The sequence below is a fragment of the Marmota flaviventris genome, chromosome 7 (genome assembly GCF_047511675.1).
Source record: "Marmota flaviventris isolate mMarFla1 chromosome 7, mMarFla1.hap1, whole genome shotgun sequence".
Classification (NCBI taxonomy): domain Eukaryota; kingdom Metazoa; phylum Chordata; class Mammalia; order Rodentia; family Sciuridae; genus Marmota; species Marmota flaviventris.
Window position 1 is genome coordinate 2,628,255 of NC_092504.1, and position 18,469 is coordinate 2,646,723.

The 18,469-nt window shown below is 54.2% G+C and overlaps 1 protein-coding gene across 3 annotated transcripts in view; it reads left to right on the plus strand.

Moving 5' to 3' along the window:
* Positions 1-8,796: 8,796 nt before the first annotated feature.
* Sh3bp2 (SH3 domain binding protein 2) overlaps positions 8,797-18,469 on the plus strand; it is a 37,554-nt gene continuing 27,881 nt past the window's right edge. Inside the window, exon 1 of one of the 3 annotated variants that reach the window (XM_034635882.2) lies at positions 8,797-8,858. The gene's annotated coding sequence lies outside the window, so the exon portion shown is untranslated. Of the gene's footprint in view, positions 8,859-12,548; positions 12,653-18,469 lie in introns of those variants that run through there. The other 2 variants (XM_071614099.1, XM_071614100.1) reach the window with 2 other exon arrangements.

The window sequence follows — 18,469 nt, forward strand, 5'->3', positions numbered from 1 at the left end:
ATGGTGGCACTCACATATCCCTGGCCATGGTGGAGTCCTTGGGAGGGCTGGTCAGGGTCAAATGCTCTCTATGGTGATGATCCTTGTCCTCCCAATTGTAGGTCCTTCCCTTGCCCACACCCCACTCTGGCTTTCCTCTGCCTTCTGCCCTCCCTGCAGAGAAGGAGGCCACGTGGCCAAGGGAATGTGCCCACCCAGAGCCTGTGCCCCACTTCTAGACCATACCTTAGGGGCCAGGACGTGAATTCCCAGGACAAACAGCCCTGTACAAATCTTGTACCAGTTATGACCTACAGAGGGCAGGCAGGTTCCCTGCTGGTTTGTGCAGCCCTGGTGAGGTACAGAAGTGCAGACAGCTCAGTGGCAAGCTGGGGTACACTCCTAGGAGAGACTCAGGTACAGGAACAGGGGCCAGGGCCAGCTGACCTGCCATGTTCAGGTTCATGCAAAGAGTGCAGGGAAGCCTGAGAGGGTAAACCCAGATAGGCTTTCCAGGTGCTGCAATGGTCCAACACGAGAGACGTGCTCAGCCCATGGCTTGTTGCTTGAGGAGCAGCTCTGGCATATTCTGATGACACAGGTCTGTGCCTTTCGTCACCCCGCCACCAGTGGACTAGCTGAGATGTGACTGATGATTCCTCCTCGCTGTGCAAATTCTATCCTCCCACAGTTCAGGAGTTCATGATTCACTTCTTTATGTATTTTTTTGCGGTACTGGGGATGGAACCAGGGCCTTGCAAATGCTAGGCAAGCACCCACCACTGTGCTACATCTCCGAGTCCTGATTCTGTGATTCCTTTGTAATTCTGTGACCCTTTTTCTTCTCTGATGCTAGGAGGGAGATGGGGCAGTGGGACCCCGTAGACCAGCTTAGGCTCAAGCTTTTCTCCGGGTGACTCGTGAGCCTTGCAAGGTTCTGACTTTGGACATCCAAGAGGGAAACAATGGTGCTTGGCCCAGAGCAGCGGCCATGGAGATGCCGAGAGCCCACCTGATTCTGTTGCTGAAGGAAAAGCCAATGAGACTTCTTGGCTGGCCACGTCAATGGGGTCAGCATAGTCACCACCCAGGCTGTCTGTTCCTGAAACATGTAGGTGTGCTACCTGGTGTGGGGGGCAGACTGAGGACTAGGTGAAGTTACAACTCCCTGCTGGCCAACATCCCCAAGAGCCCTTCCAGGGTCAGACTTTTTCTCCATCTTGCTCCATTTTTCCTGGCATAGTTAAGACTGGGGCATTTTTTCAGTTACTCCAGCACCAGAGAGAAGATTCTAGGGTTCCAATCCTTCCTACAGGAGCAGAGAGGCTCCATGTTTGGACCACCTGCCTGGAGCCATGGGGTCAACTCCTGTGGCCCTTAGTCTTCTCTTCCAGGCCTGGGAAGTAGAACTTCCTAAACTCCCAAGGAGGCTGGCAGAGCAGGCCTCTCCCAGTGGGTGTCCCAAGGATGGGGAGGATTGAAGACACCCCTGAGTGCCTGTGACAAGCTGCAGTGGTGGGTGTGGAGCATGGTGCTCAGGTTCTCCAGGACAAGAAGCCAGTGGGCCCCAAAAGGGAGAGGGCCACGCTTAGCGGACTCCTGGTACCCTGGCAAGTTTCTCTCTGTCTAGTCTGCATGTTTGCATCTGTTTGGCAGACAGAAGCCAAGAGGGCCCAGGTATCTCTCGAAGTGCAAGTGAAGGGGAGCTAAGAGCAGGACTGGCTAGAGGACAACAGGGAGCCAGGTCCCCTCTGCAGGGCTCCTGGATGTACCTTGCCAGGCTAACACTGGGCACTTCTTCCCAGTGGGCCAGAGGATCTCTGCAGAGATGAGGTTCTGTGTTGAACACAGAGGACATGGTGTACATGTACATGGTGCTGAGACCCCAGCCCCATCCTACCCTCAATGCCCGGAGAACTGGACAGAGGCCTCCCCCAGACAGGACACCACGTGGGGTTTCTCTGGGGTCTGATCAGCTAGGGAGGATTTCCTGCCAGGTCAGTGCCTGGTGAAGCCCCCAGAGGCAAGCTCTATGAGTGTCCTCTTCCAGCCAGTCAGGGCCCTGGACACCAGAGGATGCCTCTGACAGAAAGAGAGAGACAACAAACAGAAAAGGGCTACCTGCAAAATAGACTGCTCTGGGAGAAGATGGCTCAGAAAAAACTACTATCATTATTATTATTCCAGGGTCTGGCGATGTCGCCCAAGCTGGTCTCAAGTTTGTGGACTCAAGCGACCCTCCTACCTGCCTCTCAAGTAGCTAGAGCTACAGGACCGGCTCAGAAAGGATCATTAACATCTTTTCGTTTGTTTTTGTGGTACTAGAATTGAACCCAGGGGCACTCTGAGCTATATCCTCAGTCCTTTTTCTATTTTTAAAGGATTATTTCTATTATTCCTTTTTCTATTTTAAAGGATTATTATTAAAATAAAAATAAATTTCTATTTTTAGGATTTTAAGCCCACATAAATACAGTTATTTCATACTAGACAAAGTTGCCAAAAACACACTGGAAAAAAGATAGCATCTTCAACAAATGGTGCTGGGAAAACTGGAACTCCATATGCAGCAAAATGAAATTAAGTCCCTATCTCTGCACAAAACTCAGCTCAAAGTGGATCAAGGGCCTAGGAATTAGACAAGAGACCCTGTACCTAGAAGAAAAAGTAGGTCCAAATCTTCACCATGTCAGATCAGGCCCCAACTTCCTTAACAAGACTCCTATAGCTCAAGAAATAAAATCAAGAATCAATAAGTGGGATAGATTCAAACTAAAAAGCTCCTTCTCAGCAAAAGAAACAATTTGTGAGGTGAAGAGAGAGCCTAGAATGGGAGCAATTTTTACCCCACACACATCAGATGGAGCACTAATCTCCAGGATATATAAATAACTCAAAAAACACTAAAAACAAATAACCCAATCAATAAATGGGCCAAAGAACTGAACAGATACTTCTCAGAAGATGATATACAATCCATCAACAAATAAATGAAAAAATGTTCAACATCTCTAGCAATTAGAGAAATGCAAATCAAAACTACTGTAAGATTTCATCTCACTCCAGTCAGAATGGCAGCTATTAAGAATACAGGCGGGGCTGGGATTGTGGCTCAGTGGTAAAGTGCTCGCCTAGCACATGGGAGGCCCTGGGTTCGATCCGCAGCACCACATAAAAATAAATAAATAAAATAAACATGTTGTGTCCAGTTACAACCAATAAATAAATAAATAAATAAATAAAAAGAATACAAGCAACAGGGCTGCGTGCTGCAGTCCGGCTGCAACAAACTAACCACGGGGGTGACGAATAACTTGTGTACGTTGATACAGCAGGAGTGGGAGCCCTTTATTGCAGGACAGGAGCAGTATTTATACATTCCACAGAGCTTATCTAATTAGCATAAACTAGATACATCAGTCAACCAATAAGGAATCTCTACACTTAATGGCTCGCTTTTGTTACTTCTCAAAGCCACTCCCTCTGGCATTTTGCCAGGCACCATCCAGACTTGTTTACGAACTCTAACATTCCCCTGGCAAAATGCCAGGTGTTATTTTGACTTGTTTACAGACTCCAACAGCTGCGGTTGTAGCTCAGTGGTAGAGAGCTTGCCTCGCACACATGAGGCACCAAATAAATAAATAAACAAATAAAGATATTGTGGCTATATCAACTAAAAAATTTTTTTAAATGAATACAAGCAACAATAAGTGTTGGCAAGGATGTGGGGAAAAGGGCACACTCATACATCATTGCTGATGGAACTGCAAATTGGTGCAACCAATCTGGAAAGCAGTGTGGAGATTCCTTGGAAAATAGTGGACTGGAACTACTATTTGACCCAGCTATCCCACTCCTCTGTCTATACCCAAGGGATTGAAAAACAGCATGCTACAGGGACACAGACGCATCAATGTTTATAGCAGCACAAGTCACAATAGCTAAACTGTGGAACCAACCTAGGGGTGTTATGAGCCAGGCTAGGCAATGACCAAACAGACTCCATTTTACCCTGAGACTCCATATCAGGTAAGAAATTCTTCTCCCGTGGGAAAGCCCCTCCTCTGTACCCATTAATAGTTACCTAGCAATTCTTATACAGTGTAAAATTGTTCTCTTTGCTTTCCATATTTCTGGGGCAATGTACCTTGTCAGATTAATTGTCTAGACGTTAGTAACCATTCTCTAACTTGAATATTCAACTAGGGTCACTTTGACCCACTTCCTTTCTACTTGCTTGCTGCTCTGCCAACCTGGAAAGTCCTGTGGGAAATACCAATGTACCCATTGCATTGTCTCGTTAACTACCCAATTCAGCTTCTGAACTTGCTTGCTTACATTGGCTAAACCCCCAAATGTCCCTTTTGTGGTTTTTTGGCTTAAATATGAGGCCAACTGAAGGCGGGCACGTCATTCTGCCCATCTCGCTTTTAGAGAGTAGAGTGTCCGCCGCTGAAGGCTTTATTGGCATAAAACTGTGTGGTCTGAGAGTTATTCGAGGGTCTCCGTGTAATATTCATTTTGGTATAACAGATGCCTTTCAATAGAAAGAAACTATGGTATATATACACAATGGATTATTGGCATAAAAAGAGAATAAAATCATGGTATTTGCAGGTAAATGGATGGAGTTGGAGAATATCAAGTAAGTGAAACCAATCCCCAAAAACCAAAGGCTGAATGTTCTCTCTGATAAGTGCATGCTGATCCTGAGTGGGGAGCATAGGAGGAATGGGGGAACTTTAGAAAGTTCAAAGGGGAGGGAGAGGAACAGAGGGGGCGTGGGGTAGAAAAATGTTGGAATGAGATGGACATCATTACCTTAAATACATGTATGAAGACACGAATGGTGTGACTCTACTTTGTGTACAACAAGAGAAATGAAAAACTGTGTTCCATATGTGTACTATGAATTGAAATGCATTCTGTTGTCACGTATAACAAATAAGTAAATTTTTAAAAAAGATAGGATTTTGCTGCCAGACATGGTGGCACAGGCCTATAATCCCAGCAACTCCAGAGGCTGAGGCATGAGGATCACAAGTTCAAGGCTAGCATCAGCAATTTAGTGAGGCACTAAGCAATTTAAGAGGCCCTGTTTCAAAATAAAAAAATAAAAGGGCTGGAGTTGTGATTCAGTGATTAAGCACCCCTGGGTTAAATGACCAGTACCAAAAAAAAATGATAGGGTCTTGCAGAGTTTCCCAGGCTGGCCTTGAAATTGTGATCCTCCTGCCTCTGCCTCCCAAGTAGCTGGGATTACAGAAATGCACCAATGATTATCGATATCCTTAAGAAGGAAGCATAAAATTTTGTACATTTTCATGAAAAAAGAACTGGGCACTGGAAAGAAGGAATATTTAGAGAATACAAAGAGCTGTTGAAAATTAAAAGTACAGTGATAGAAACTGAAAATGCAGTACAAGGTTTGAAAAATAAGATTGAAGAAATCATAAAGAAAGTAGAGCAACAGAATTGAAAGAAAAAAATTGAAAATGAGAGAAATACCAGCACGATGAGCATGCCTGCAATCTCAGCTACTACTTGGGAGGCTAAGGCAGGAGGATAGCAAGTCTGAGATCTCAAAATAAAAAGCGAACCTCTGGGTTCAATCCCCCAGTACTGAAAAAGGGGAGGGAGGAGAAAGAAGGAAGGAGAGAAAAAAGAAAAGAAAAAGGTGAAAAAAGGAGAGTGGAATACTTGAAGACCAGTAAGAGGAGGTCTAGCCCCTCCACACAAGGTCTAGCAAGGGCGGGGAAGACACCATCCAAGAAATAATCCCCCAACATTTCACAGCCACTGACCCCGTTTCCAGTTTCCACTGAGTGCTCAAACCAGGGGAGCAGAGTCGCACACTTAGCTTAAGGGCCACCAGAGGCAACCCTGGAGTCAGGGGGAGAACAGGGACTGTACAGAGGACCAGGCCCAGAGTGGCACCAGGATCCTCAACAGAAAGGTAGGAACTCAAAAGACGATGAATGAAAGATCTCAAAATTCTGAGTTAAATTATTTCTAATCTAAAATTCACACATAATAAACTATTAATCCCGAGGGAGGGTCGAAGAAAGATATTTTTAGAAAAATAAGTCCCTCAAAGAAAGTGCTTCCCTTCCCCCTTTCTCAGAAAGCCACTTGTGTCCCTCACAAAGAGGGAGTGAGGGCTGGGTTGTGGCTCAGCGGTGGAGCGCTGGCCAGAGTGAGTGAGGGCCTGGGTTTGATCCTCAGCACCAAATACTGAACAAACAAGTGAAGGTACTGTTTCCAACTACAACGAAAGAAATAAATTAATTAAAAAAAAAAAAAAGAGGGAGTGAACCAAGAAAGGGGAAGTGGTAGGATCCGGAAGCAGGGGATGCTACTGAGGCCAAGGGAGGTCCCAGGTGAAGGCTGTGTCCAAGCTTAGAAAGAAAATCCAGTCGGAACTGACAGAATATCTGATATGCTGGAAGATTTGGGGAGATTTGAACAGAATCTTGGCAGAATTTGGGGTTGGATTAGCAATAAAAAAGCAAAGAAATTAAGATGACATTTATTAATTCCAGCGAAAATAAGAAGGTGAGCAGGAAAGGAGAGTTACAATGAAAAGAATTGGTGTGGTATGATGACGTCACGCCCTGACCCTGGAACAAGCCGAGGGCACTGTGAAGGTGCTGTCGTCTGGAGGTAGCAGAAGCACCAGGAGACACCTCTGGCCATGGACCCCAGGCAGGTGGGTGCTGTGTATAATTTTGAAAGACTCATGGAACCATGGAACTCTTTAAACGACACGCACTTGTCACCCTCCTGCAAAGCAGAAACTAAATGCAAGCTACACTTGGTTACTCAGCAGGACCAGAACACGTGTGCCTCAGGGCCACTCTGCGTGTGTGCGTTCCCCCACTGAACCGTACCTCCAGCCCTTTGTTTAAGTGTTTTTATATTTGCTTTTCTTTTCTGGTCACATCCAAGTCACCACATCTGCTGGCTCTTTCTTTTATACTCTGAAGTTGGTCATCTGTACTTGTGGTCACTGCACCACAACAGGCCACCTTATCTCTGTGACATGTGGCCATCTGTATTTTCTTTTAGTATGTTTTTGAGATCTTTATTAAGTCTTTGAAGTGGCTGAGATTTACTTGAGGATCTCTCCCCGGATCGTAGCTAGGCATCTCGACATTATTTAAGAATCAGTTGGGCAGGGATTGTGGCTCAGGGGCAGAGCACTCGCCTAGCATGGGTGGGACCCGAGTTCCATCCTGTAGCACCACATAAAAATAAAGACATTGTGTTGTGTCCATCTACACCTAAAAAATAAATATTAAGAAAAAAAAAAGAATCAGTTGAGGGCTGGGGCTCAGTGGTAGAGTGTTTGCCTGGCATGTGTGAGGCACTGGGTTCAATTCTCAGCACCACATACAAATAAATAAAATAAAGATCCATCAACAACTAAAAAATATTTTTAAAAAAAGAATGAGATAAGCGGTCTTCAGACTTTTACAGAATGAAATAAACAAAAGCAGCCCCTCTCTGTATGGGTCAATTTGAGCCACGCATGGGCTCTGCAGACAGACTTCCTGGGTGCAGACCCCAACTCCTCAATGTGAACCAGAGATTTGGAGGTTTGTCCCTATAGCAATGGTGATTTCCTGGGCAAAGTTCATGGTGAGTGACCAGGTGACAAGGTCAGAATGCCGCTTGGTCAGTCTTGGGATGACCCTCCTTTTAGAGGCCATGAGTGAGGGGGCTGTATCAACTGGTGGTCTGGAGTGTCTGATAAGCATGTGGCCTGTGGACCTGGATTTTCTGATATGAATTTGATGCATCTATGCACCCTGTGCTTCTGAATAACTTGATAAGTCCACAGGTGGTCATTCTTACTATCACAAGAAGTAATTCATGCACCAGTTTGTGCCTTATGGTGGTGCTGAGCAGATGGTGCTTGTTCATTTGTACAACAAGGTGTGGAATCTTCCAGTTAGAGTCAGCACTTAGAGGCAAAATGGAGTAGTGAAGGGTCAGGCACAGCCTGAAAAGTGCTGCTCTGCACCCCATGGAGCCGCCTGGGAGGGCGCGGCCCGCTCTCCAACCACCTCACACCTGTCCCAGAGCCTGTTGTCCAGGTTTGGCTAGGGAAAGATCTGGGTGGCTGGTGGATTCCCTGGAGAGGATGTGGACCTTCACGCTGGGAAGACCACAGCTTCCCCTACCCTGGCTCCGTGGGCTTCCCCTTCCAGACCCCAGTGCCTTCCTGGAGGTCACGTGGATGACAGGGTGTCAAGAGGTGGGGGGAGTGGAGGGGAGAGAAGCCTTCTGTGTGTGCAAACTCTCCTCCTCCACACCGTGGGCCGGAAGCTCAACCCAGAATAGAACAGGCTGCTTTCATGTTCCAGACCCGGTCGCTGCGAGGCCTGAGAGCAGGCGGGTTTAGGTGTAAAAATAGAAAAGGAGCGTGTGCGTGGGCCGGGCCTCAACCCACGGGGTTGGTGTTTTTAAACAGAACTTCCTAGGAGGGTGTGCCTCCCGCTGTCATTTTACATAGAAAATTGACCCAACCAAACCTCTTGGAGGGCAAAGCCAGCAGCCAACCAGGGCTAGGGGTGCAGGGCAGTCCCACTTGGGGAAGAGAAGAGGATGTGGGGGGCTGAACTGGGAACTTCTGCTCTGTACACAGGGAGTCACGGGGGCAGGCACAGCCTGAGGACTGCTGCTCTGCACACCTAGGTGGCCTGATCTACAGGGCTCTGGCTCAGACCTTCCTCTCTGCCCTCCAGGGCTGAGCTCCTGCCAGAAGAGCTGCCGAGGTCATCCGGCCCAGCCTGGTCCCACTGTCCCCAGAAAGCCTCTGTTGACATTGTCAGCTGGTGGAGAAGCCAGGCCTGTCCTCGGCACAGGAAGCGGTAGGCACGAGAGCACATAAGCTGGAGTTAACCACCAGGTCAGACTCTGAGCAGGACCCCGGGCTGAACAAGCCTGGGGACCCAGAGCTGACCAACAGGGCCCTGGCCCAGGGAAGGGCATGGGTGGGCATCAGGCAGCCTCAGGCAGCAAGATGAGGCTGTTTCTCCTAAGAGGCATGGAGGAGGGCCTGGAGGGCAGAGGGACTCGAGCCTGGAGTATGGCTGAGACCTGAGCAGACCTGGGGACGACAGCCTCCCCACCTCTGGCCTGCCACACAGGTTCCCGTGAACCACCCTCTGACCCTGTCCCCTCTGCTGCTCTCAACTCTTCCCAGCCAGGGCAAGGCCAGTGTGAGAGGGCCACAGTGGGAAGGTCTGGGATCAAGGAAGGCCAGGGGCCCAGAGGGGAGCTCCTGCCTGGGCCAGATCCCTGGTGTGTGTGCTTTTAGCTCAGTCTCCTGGCAAAGGACCAGCCCTGGACCCTGTCCTCACAACTGGGCCACCTCCTTCCCAGACTTCTCTTCCCAGGTAGATGGTCCCCCAGTGAGCTCACCCTCAGCCTCTCTCATCCCTTCAGTGCTCCCTGATGACCAGGGAGTTCCCAGCATGACTCCTGCCAGCCTCCCCTGGGGTGGGAACCTGCCCCTACTGTCCCTAACCCAGTAGACTTTGACCTTGGCCCTACCCAGGAACAGCCCTGCCAAGGTGAGGCAGCCTGGTAAGAAGGTGGTTGGTCCACCGTGGGCACATCCTGTGGATGGGAACAAGTGAGAGGGCAGGTTCATAGACCCAGCATCCTCTGGATACGGGAACCCAGTTAGATAGCACTTTCTTTGAGCTTTTCAGATTTGGCTTCATCTATTCATCCATTAACCATTTATTGAGCTCCTACTGTATTCTGGGTAGGTGTTTAGCTCTGTGGTGTAGCAGTGGCCTGGGCCAACATAGGCCTGCCTCTGTGAGGAGACCTTGTTGGAACAACCCACCATTCAAATCCATGCCAGGGATAGGCACATGGGGGACCAGATCCCTGTGGGCCTCACCTGTGTGCCCTTCCCACGGTGCTCTGCAGAGGCTTGGTCCCTCTCTGTCCAGCCAGGGGCCTTGCCTCCCTCTGCTCACTGCACCGGACCTGCGTCCTGCACACCCTCCCCGCTGGGGGCTAAGTCCTCCTCACCCACACCTGTCCTGCTGGCTCTGGTGGGAACCCCCGAATGCCCCCTCCTTGGGCCTCAGCCTCCTGCAGCTCCTCACTCTGACCGCTTCTATGAGCCATCCTGGGCATCAGCCAGGGCTCCCTCCTCCAGGCCGGGGTTGGGCTGCATGGGAGGAGAGGAGTGGCCCCGTGGTCAGAACCTCCAAGGTGGAGGCTGCGCCTGTCCCCGTTTAGCCTCAATGCCCTGTGCACTACAGCAGACTTGCATTGCTGGACGTTATCCTCTGGGCAGTGGGTCCATCCGAATACTGCAGTGAGCTTGGTCGCTGCCTCTGGACTCCCAGCCGGGCATCTGAAGCCAGCTCCATCCCCATTGGTGCTCCTGAGGGGGCCACCATGTTTGGCTTGGCTCTCCTCCTCTCCTGGTCTTGGTCCTCCCTCCCCACCACCCTGTGGGGACAGGACACTCTCTGTGACTCAGTGACATCTGCTCACATGTCCACTTGCCCCCTTCCATGAGCCACAAGGATGGGGATTTCCCTGCATGTAGGGGGTTTCCAGGGCCTGGCAGGGGGCAAGACCCTTGGCTGAACTGGACACCCAGGCCTTGTGTGTCCAGACCTGAGGTCACAAGTGCTGGGTCATGAGCCCAGGAGTGAGGCAAACCATGTGGGGTGCTAGTGGGGGTACCCAGGAGGCGTTTCTGAGGGCTGGGAGAGCAGGATTTGGAGCAAGGCAGCCTAGTACCCAGCTCCTGGGCCCTGGAGGGCCCAGCAGCTCCTATCTCCTCCTCCTCTCCCAGGACAAGTTAAAATGGTCCAAGGCAGGAAGTGGCAGAGGGTCACAGGCAACTCTAGGTGGGGTGAACAGAGGGAGACCTGGGTAGCCAGGCACATGAAACCTTGCTTTGGGACATAGGCAGGCAGCTGAGAAAACTAGCATCAGCAGCCTGCGCAGGCTCCCGAGTCACTGGGGTTCAAGTCCAGTTCTGAGAGCTAGGCTGCAGGTGAACAGCTCTGGGCTGGGCCAGAGAGTGGTTTCAACCCTGAGGGCTAATGGGCTTCCCACCAGCTTCTCCCATGTGTCCCCAGCAGCAGATGGCCCCTGTCATCTCACACATGGGGAAACTGATGCCCTGTTGGCTAAAGGCTCCTTTTCTCTCCTGCCTGCACCCTCCAACTCTGGTGTGCCTGGTCTCTTGTCTAGGCTCAGGGTCTGGCCACTAGTTTTCTGGTCACTTCCAGTCCCACCAACCTAGGTAATCTCTCTGACCCCAGTGTGTCTCACCAGTAAGGAGGTATATCCAGGAACCAAGTGTCCCCTTCTGGAACTGGGAACCAGTGCTGGGCAACCTTGGGATAGGTGAACAGTGACTGGGCCCATTCTCAGCCCAGCTACTCTCCTGGACTTCCCCTTGATCTAGTCTGTCTGCCAAGGCCATCAGGTGTCTCAGCCTGGACCATTCTCACCCAGTCCTTCACCTGCTGCTAGTTAGCCCCTGAATGCCCCTGTCCCTGCCTGCTCTGGAGTGGCCATCCAGTCCCTGTCTCTGCTGCCCTGCCACACTTGGGTCCCTCATGCCCAGCACATCAGGGCAGATGTTGGTTGGCCTCCCATGTGGGTAGGGCCTAGCCCCTTGTCCTGCCCCCAGCTCCATGGCCACCAGCCATATCCTGTCCTTCTTCACAGCTTCCTGGGCTCTGGGATTCAGGATCCAGTCCCCATCCAGATCAAGTTGCAGTAGGTTGCTTCAGTGGAAGGCTCCAGTCTTCCACCAGCTCAGCAGGCCCCACTCATCGCCCAAGGACACCTCCTCTCCAACACTGGCCTGCTCCTGAGGGCTCTCCCAGGAAGTCATTTCTTCCTAGGAAACCCCTTTCCCCCAGACCCCTGCCCCTAAACAGGGTTATCTGGGTCTGCAGGTGGATTTGTGCCCCACCTCCCCCCCCCCCCCCCCCCCCCCCCCCCGGGCAGCAGCAGAGAGGCCTTGGTGCTTCAGCTGTTGTCTTGCTGCAGTGGCTGGGAAGTGTACTGGAGGCTGCCTGGAAACAAGAACAAAAAAGCCCTCCCCAGCCCTCCCCAGCGCCCCATCCTGACTCTGGACCTGAGTCGGACCCACTAGGCAGGGTCGCTGTCTCCCCCAGGGTCAGGATCAAGGGTTGAGAGGTGGCCAGGCCTCCTCCAGCGGGGGCCCCCAGGTTCGAAAGGTGCGGGGATGTCATGGGGGGAGACACGCAGGAGGTTGGCACTGTGTTGTCATGGTCTCGCGCCTGCATTTAGTGAGCACCTCCTGTGTGTCGGACGCAGACCCTGTGCTTAAGCAGTGCCCACCTTCTTCTCTCGGCGGGGGCGGGATGTGGAAGGACCAGAACCACCGGGATTGCTAGCTCAGCCGCCGTGTCGTCAAGGACTGGGCCCAGAGGCCAGGGGGCGGGGCGCCCGAGAGGAGTGGGGCGGGGCCTGGCTTCCAGGCGGGGCCTGGGCGGGGTTTACGCCCGGGAGGCGGAGCCTGCAGGGCAGGGCGGCGGGGCCGGCGGGGCCGGCGGGCGGAGCGCCTGGCAGCGGGCCGGAGCTGCGGCGCCGGCTGCCGGCCGAGCGCTACCCGGACGTAGTCGCCGGGCGGGAGGAGAACTCGGCGGTAAGGCACAGCGCGCGTCTCGCCGGCGGGCCCTGGCGGGCGGGGTGCGGTCGCGTCCCCCGGGCTGGCCGGGTCCCGGGGCGGGTCCTGCCGTGGGGCGGGAGCCGGGCGGTCAGCCCCGGCGCGCGGACTGACCTGGACACTGCCGGGGGAAGCGCGGAGCTGGGTTTCGGTTCCGGACCCCAGGGTGGGGACAGTGTGTCGCGTCTGTCCCGCGTTCCCCCCGCCTCCCTGGCAACTGCCTGCCGCTGGGTCCCCTGCGCGCGACCACCTGGCGGGGCCTCCACAGGCTCAGGTGGGGGTTTGCTCCCATCTCTTTCTGTCATCCAAACTTTGCCCCACTGGCACGGAGTTCTGAGTCTCCGAGGGATGGCCAAGTGGCTGGCAGCTTGGCGTGTCGGAGTGCCGGTCCGGTCCGGCAGCCCAGCCTTGCTACGCTCGGGGCCTCGCCCCCTCTGGAGGGGTGGAGAGCCTGAGCCCTGTGCTGCCCCCTCCACCACCGTGCGTGGCCCGAGTGTGCTCAGTGTGCTCATTCCTTGATAGTAGTGCCTCCCATTTGAGCGACCATGCCGAGTGCCCCTATGAGGCCAGTGAGTGCTCCAGATGGGTTGCCTCATGAACAAGGGTGTGTGGTCTTGCAGGCTGTGCTCATAGCCAGGACCCTGCTCAGGAAATGTTCCGCTGTGACCATGACGAAATGTGTGGAATTTTTTCACAACGGTCTTGAGGGCAGAGCCCTGGGTGCTGTCCTGGGCTGGGAGAAGGTTCCTGGTTCAGGTCAGCCTGGCATGACTCCAAGTGACCTGGGCAAGACTGCCAGGCTGCCTCAGGCCCCGCAGGGTCAGAGGGAGTGCTGAGCTCCACTGCTTCCTCTGTCCTTGACCCAGACACTCTGGCAGGGCCCCAGTGGAAGCCCAGCCTTGGGGCCACATCCATTGCTCCTCTGCTGGCAGAAGCAGGCCTGGGATGGAGGCTCCAAAGGGCTGAGGACTCTGTTCACCTCCCCTTCCTGCCCCCTTTGCGCCCACTAGCTCCCTGCCCCATGCTAGAGTACACCCTGGAGATGGTCAGGCCAGAAGGATGGACAGGTGGGCAGTCCAGTCCAGAACTGGTAGCAGGATCATCTGGGAAAGGGTGATGATAGGAAACCTGGCCTCTCTGGGGAGTCTCCTGGGCCTAATGGGCAGGCTCACTAAGCAGGCTGGCCTGAGGGAGACAGAAGAAGGGATCATGGGCTGCAGGTCTGCTGTGGCCCTTCCTGTTCACATGGACAGAGGAAGTAGGGTGATGAGCCAGCCCCAACTAGCACCCCCACTTGGAGGCAAGCACACACGCAGGTCTACAGATGGGAGGCCCAAGGGTCAGGAGAGAGAAGATAGCCAGCCTTGGCCACAGAGGGGCTGGAAGGAAGAGCTGGGTTCGAGTCCAGGGGTGGCTACTTGCCAGCTGCAGGTCTTGCCTAGGAGCCTCCCACACTGAGCCTCCATTGGCTCATCTGCAAGACCAGGTGGTGAGCTTCCAGTTCGGGGTATCTGAGCACCAAGGACTGCTGGTGGCATGTGGTTGGCATGGAGTGACTGTGAGCCACTGGGGGTGCTTTCTCTGGTCCTAGGGCTGCTCTGTATCCTGGCCAGACAGGGCCAGCTGGGGTTAGAGTAGGGGAAAAGCCAAGCCTGGAGAGGCCTGGGGCAAAGGGCAGGCTTCCAGGTTCCTGATGTGGGTAAAGCCCTGAGTCCATAAAGAGTGGCTGGTGTTGGGGAGCTACTTGGGACCTCCCCGGTTCTTTCCTCAAAGCTCCATTGTGGAGACACCAAGGGTCAGTGACTGTGGCAGACCCTGCCCTCTTCTCCCTGGCCAGTGGCCTCAGAAAGTCCTGGGCACTTTCATCTCTTTGATAACCTCAGGTGGTTTGTGTGGTACTGGGGGGAGGGAGTAGGTGGTTGGGCAGAGGTGGGCAGCTGGGGAGCTGGGGAAGGTGAGGTCTGCAGGCAGGGGGAGGGCCTCGGAGCAGGGTGGGCAGGCACAGAGGCAGGGATGGGCTGAGCCAAAGCAGGGAGTGATAATGAATCCGGGTGACTGGAGTGGCCTGTGTACACCAGGTGTGGCAAAGACGTGGAGGGGCCTGGAGATCAGTGGAAAGAGCCCTCCAAATCCTGGAGTCCTCTCCTCCGAGTAGGCTTCTGGATCCCTCCAATTACCATTAGGGAGAGGACAGGATGAAGCCAGAGAAAGCATATGCCTCTGGGCCTTGGTCCAGGAGACCTGAGCCTTCCAGGCAGATGATGCTTCCCACCCTGTTTTCTGGACTGTAGATCAGGGGCAGCAGTCCTGGCCTGGGCCACACTGCAGGACTCAGGCTCAGTGCTGTCCTGGGCTGGGAGAAGGTTCCCAGCTGCTCATGAGCTCCAGGGGTGTGGCCTGTGACACAGAGGGCCAGCTCAGGGGCAGCTTGGCTCAGAGTGAGTTCCTCCTGGGCATGAGGTTGCGTGGACTTCCAGGAGGGGCCGAAGCTGCCCCAGCTGCCCTCCCCGCCCTCCTTCCTTCTCCCCAGACACTGCAACTTCTGAGGTTACAGCTCCAAGGCCACCAGAGCCCCCCCTCTGCCTCCCATGGAATCTCCAGCCCCAGGATCCAGAGGTGGCTGTCCCACAAGGGTTGGCCTTGGTGGGTTCCAGTCATACTTAATTGATCCTTGCCAACTGGCCTCCGGGAAGAATGTGGTTTTGGCTGTGACAGTGGCCTGGGGAGATCTCAGGCCCTGAGGGAATGGCAAGACACCTTGGTGGTATCCACGCCCCATTCCCTGTGGCCACATTGATTCCGAGAAGTGCCCTCTGCTTCCAGTGAATCACAGGTTGTTGTGCGCTTGCTGAGCCCAGGGTGGGGCAGCCCCCGCCAGCACGCCTGCTCCAGGTGGTGCTCAGCATGGCCAGGGTTGTGCTCCCTCAGTAGCAGAGGGCTGTGCCGGCTCCTGCACCTTCCCTGCGGAGTCTCAGAGCAGGAGCCATGCATGTGAGGCACAGAGCTTCTCCCAGAAACCAACGGGGAGCTGTGTCCCTGGCCTTGGGAGCAGCCTGTGTCTTTGCCCTCCAGTGCCTTGTGACATGGGGTTCAATCAGGTTTGACTCATGGGATTATCAGAACAATTAAATGAGATGCTATGAAGGAGTCCTCACTGTGGGCAGCACAGGTTTGGTGAGAGGCCCACCAAGGCCATATCCTCAGGCTTGGCGGGGCCTCCCTACCCTTCACCCTGCATGGGTGTGCAGTTCCATTTCAGGGAGTGTCTCAACCTGGGCACAGGTGCCTTATACTCTAGTGTCATGTTCTGTGGTATTAGAGAGCCATCCCTTTGTCCCTACTCCCTGGCCCGCCTCTGGAGCCCTGCCCATTGCCTGAGCCAGGAGTAGGGGTCGACCAAGTCCTGGTCCTCACTGCTGGCTGTCCCTAACCTAAGTGGGAGAAGTCAAGGGCAGTGTGGGGCAGAATGCTGGGGAGGACCTTGGCTCTGCCTCACAGCCTTGGGCGCAGGGCAGCACCACGGCCTGCCTCTGGGCAGAGCTCCTGCAGCCCTGTGCCCTTCTGTGCTGGTTACCCGTGTACCCGTTCAGGATGAAGCCCAGGCTGCAGGAGCAGACAGGCCCACAGGCCAGAGGGCAGGACTTGCTGGCCGAGGCCCACAGGTAGCAGCTCCGCCTGTCTGGCTCACCTTGCCCTTCTCCCCATCAGAAGCAGTTTTTGTTCAAGATATGTGTCCTTCCTGTTTAGTGCTCAGGGGACCCTCCTTGGCTACCCTGGCCCAGGCAGTGGTCACTGTGTGTGGTGGCCTGTCTGCCCTCCCCTCCTGCCTGGGAACTCCTGTGACACAGGCTCTGAGTGCCCGGCCCTTGCAGTGTCTGCAGGTTTCCAGGGGACAAAGGCCCTCCCAGCCTCCCTCCTGGGTCTGGACCTTCCTGCAGGCCTGAAGCAAGCAGCAGGCAGCACAGCCCTCTGCCAGGCTCGCCCCACCCATGTTCAGCTCTCCACGGGGCATCGGAGACAAACGCACCCTGTCATCCTGGAAGCTGCGCCTGCCCAGGTTGGCAGGGTTTCCAATCAGATCAAAACAGGTTGTTGTACTGTGGCCACCGCCTTGCGTGAAGCTCTCCAAGTTTCCATCACAGGACCTACCCCTTTGCCGGCTCCAGCTGCTACCTGGCTGCAGGAACCCAGCCACTCGGGGGCCTGGTCACGGTGGCCCCTGTAGCGGTACAGCAAAGGAAGGGGGGAGAGAGCTGCCAAGCATGAGGTTCCAGGTGGTTGCACCCTGAAGGGAAATGTTTCCTTTCTCCTTTGGAAAGGTGTGTTGGGGCCAGGATTGGGGTCAGCCTGGCCTCCCCTGAGCCGCCTGCCATAGAGGGGTCCTGGGTGTTGGGTCCTAAAGATTGGTACTCAAGGTAGGTGCCAGGAAAAGTGGGATTTGCAACCACTGGAGGAGTGGTGGAAAAGGATCCAGAAGAGCTAGCCTTTGACCCTGAGTGGACAGGTGAGGGACACAGCCTGCACGGGGTTGGGCTGGAGTGGGCAGAGGTATGCCAGGAAGTAGCCTCATGTTGTCTCCCTAACCCTAGCTGCTTCCTCCTTCCCATGTGAGGCCAGAAAAGGAAGTCCCTTCTGGAGGAGGAGGAGCCAGCGGCTAGCACTGTCCCTCTTGGTCCTCCTGTGGCTAGGCAGGTCGTGTGCGTAGAGACTGGCACTGGCAGGCAGAGCAGCAGTCAGCTGGGTGTTTGATTTTTGCAGTACTGAGAATTGAACCCAGGGGCTCTACCCGTGAGCTACACCCCTAACCCTTACTATTTTTTTATTTTCAAACAGAGTCTCATTAAGTCGCCTTGAACTTGGGACCCTGCTGCCTCAGCCTTCCAAGTAGTTGGGATTATGTGCCAGTTAGTTGGGTGGGTTTGACCAAGCAGGGCAAAGGATGGAATCCCCTCTGCACAGGTCAGGAAGTGGCTTCCTCTGCCATCAGCTTGTGCTGTGTCAAACCTCCAGGAGCACAGAGGTGACTGTGATGGGATGCAGGCACCCTTTGCAGTATCTGGGCTGGACAGGGACAGAAGTGCGGCTCATGGGGTTTCCAGGGGTGGGGTTGCCCACTCAGTTGCCGGGGGTTGGACACATGACAGTGACCACTGGCAGCTGTGCACAGAGCAGGCCTCAGAGCCTCCAGAGTTGGCACTAGGCCATGAGACCTCCCTGCCCACTGGAGCTGATGGGCACTTGGGGCCTCAGCCTGCTGCTGGAGTCCCTGCCACCGGTCATCTTCACCTACCCAGCTTCAGGTTGCACCCCTGGGCCCAGTGGTCACTCTCCTCCATGAACTCCTCCCTATCCTACTCCTTGTCTATCCAACGCCACCCAGTAGGGATGGCTCTGGGGATACCTTACCCAGCACTTTGTGCCTGGCCGCCTCCAGGATTAGGACCCCCAAGGACAGCTCCTTGACACGTGGGGGAGCTGTTCCAAGGTGAGGCTATAGGGGCAGAATCTCTGGACAGATCTTCCTAGGGGTCCTCTCCAACTGAGCTCTTTCCATTCCAGACCCCAGAAGACCACCTAGGAGGTGGGGTGGGGCCGGCCTGAGGAGGTGGCTTCCAAGAGGAGGAGGGGCCCTGGCCTGGCTGCACCCCCTGTGGCCCCAGTTTTACTTGATATAAAGTTGGGGAGGGACAGAGCCCACCTCTGAGCACACCGCGATTCAGGCCTGGCTTTGAAGGTTTGCCACTTGGAGAAGGGACTATCTCAGATCCGTCTTCCCATTTTCTCAAGGATGTGACC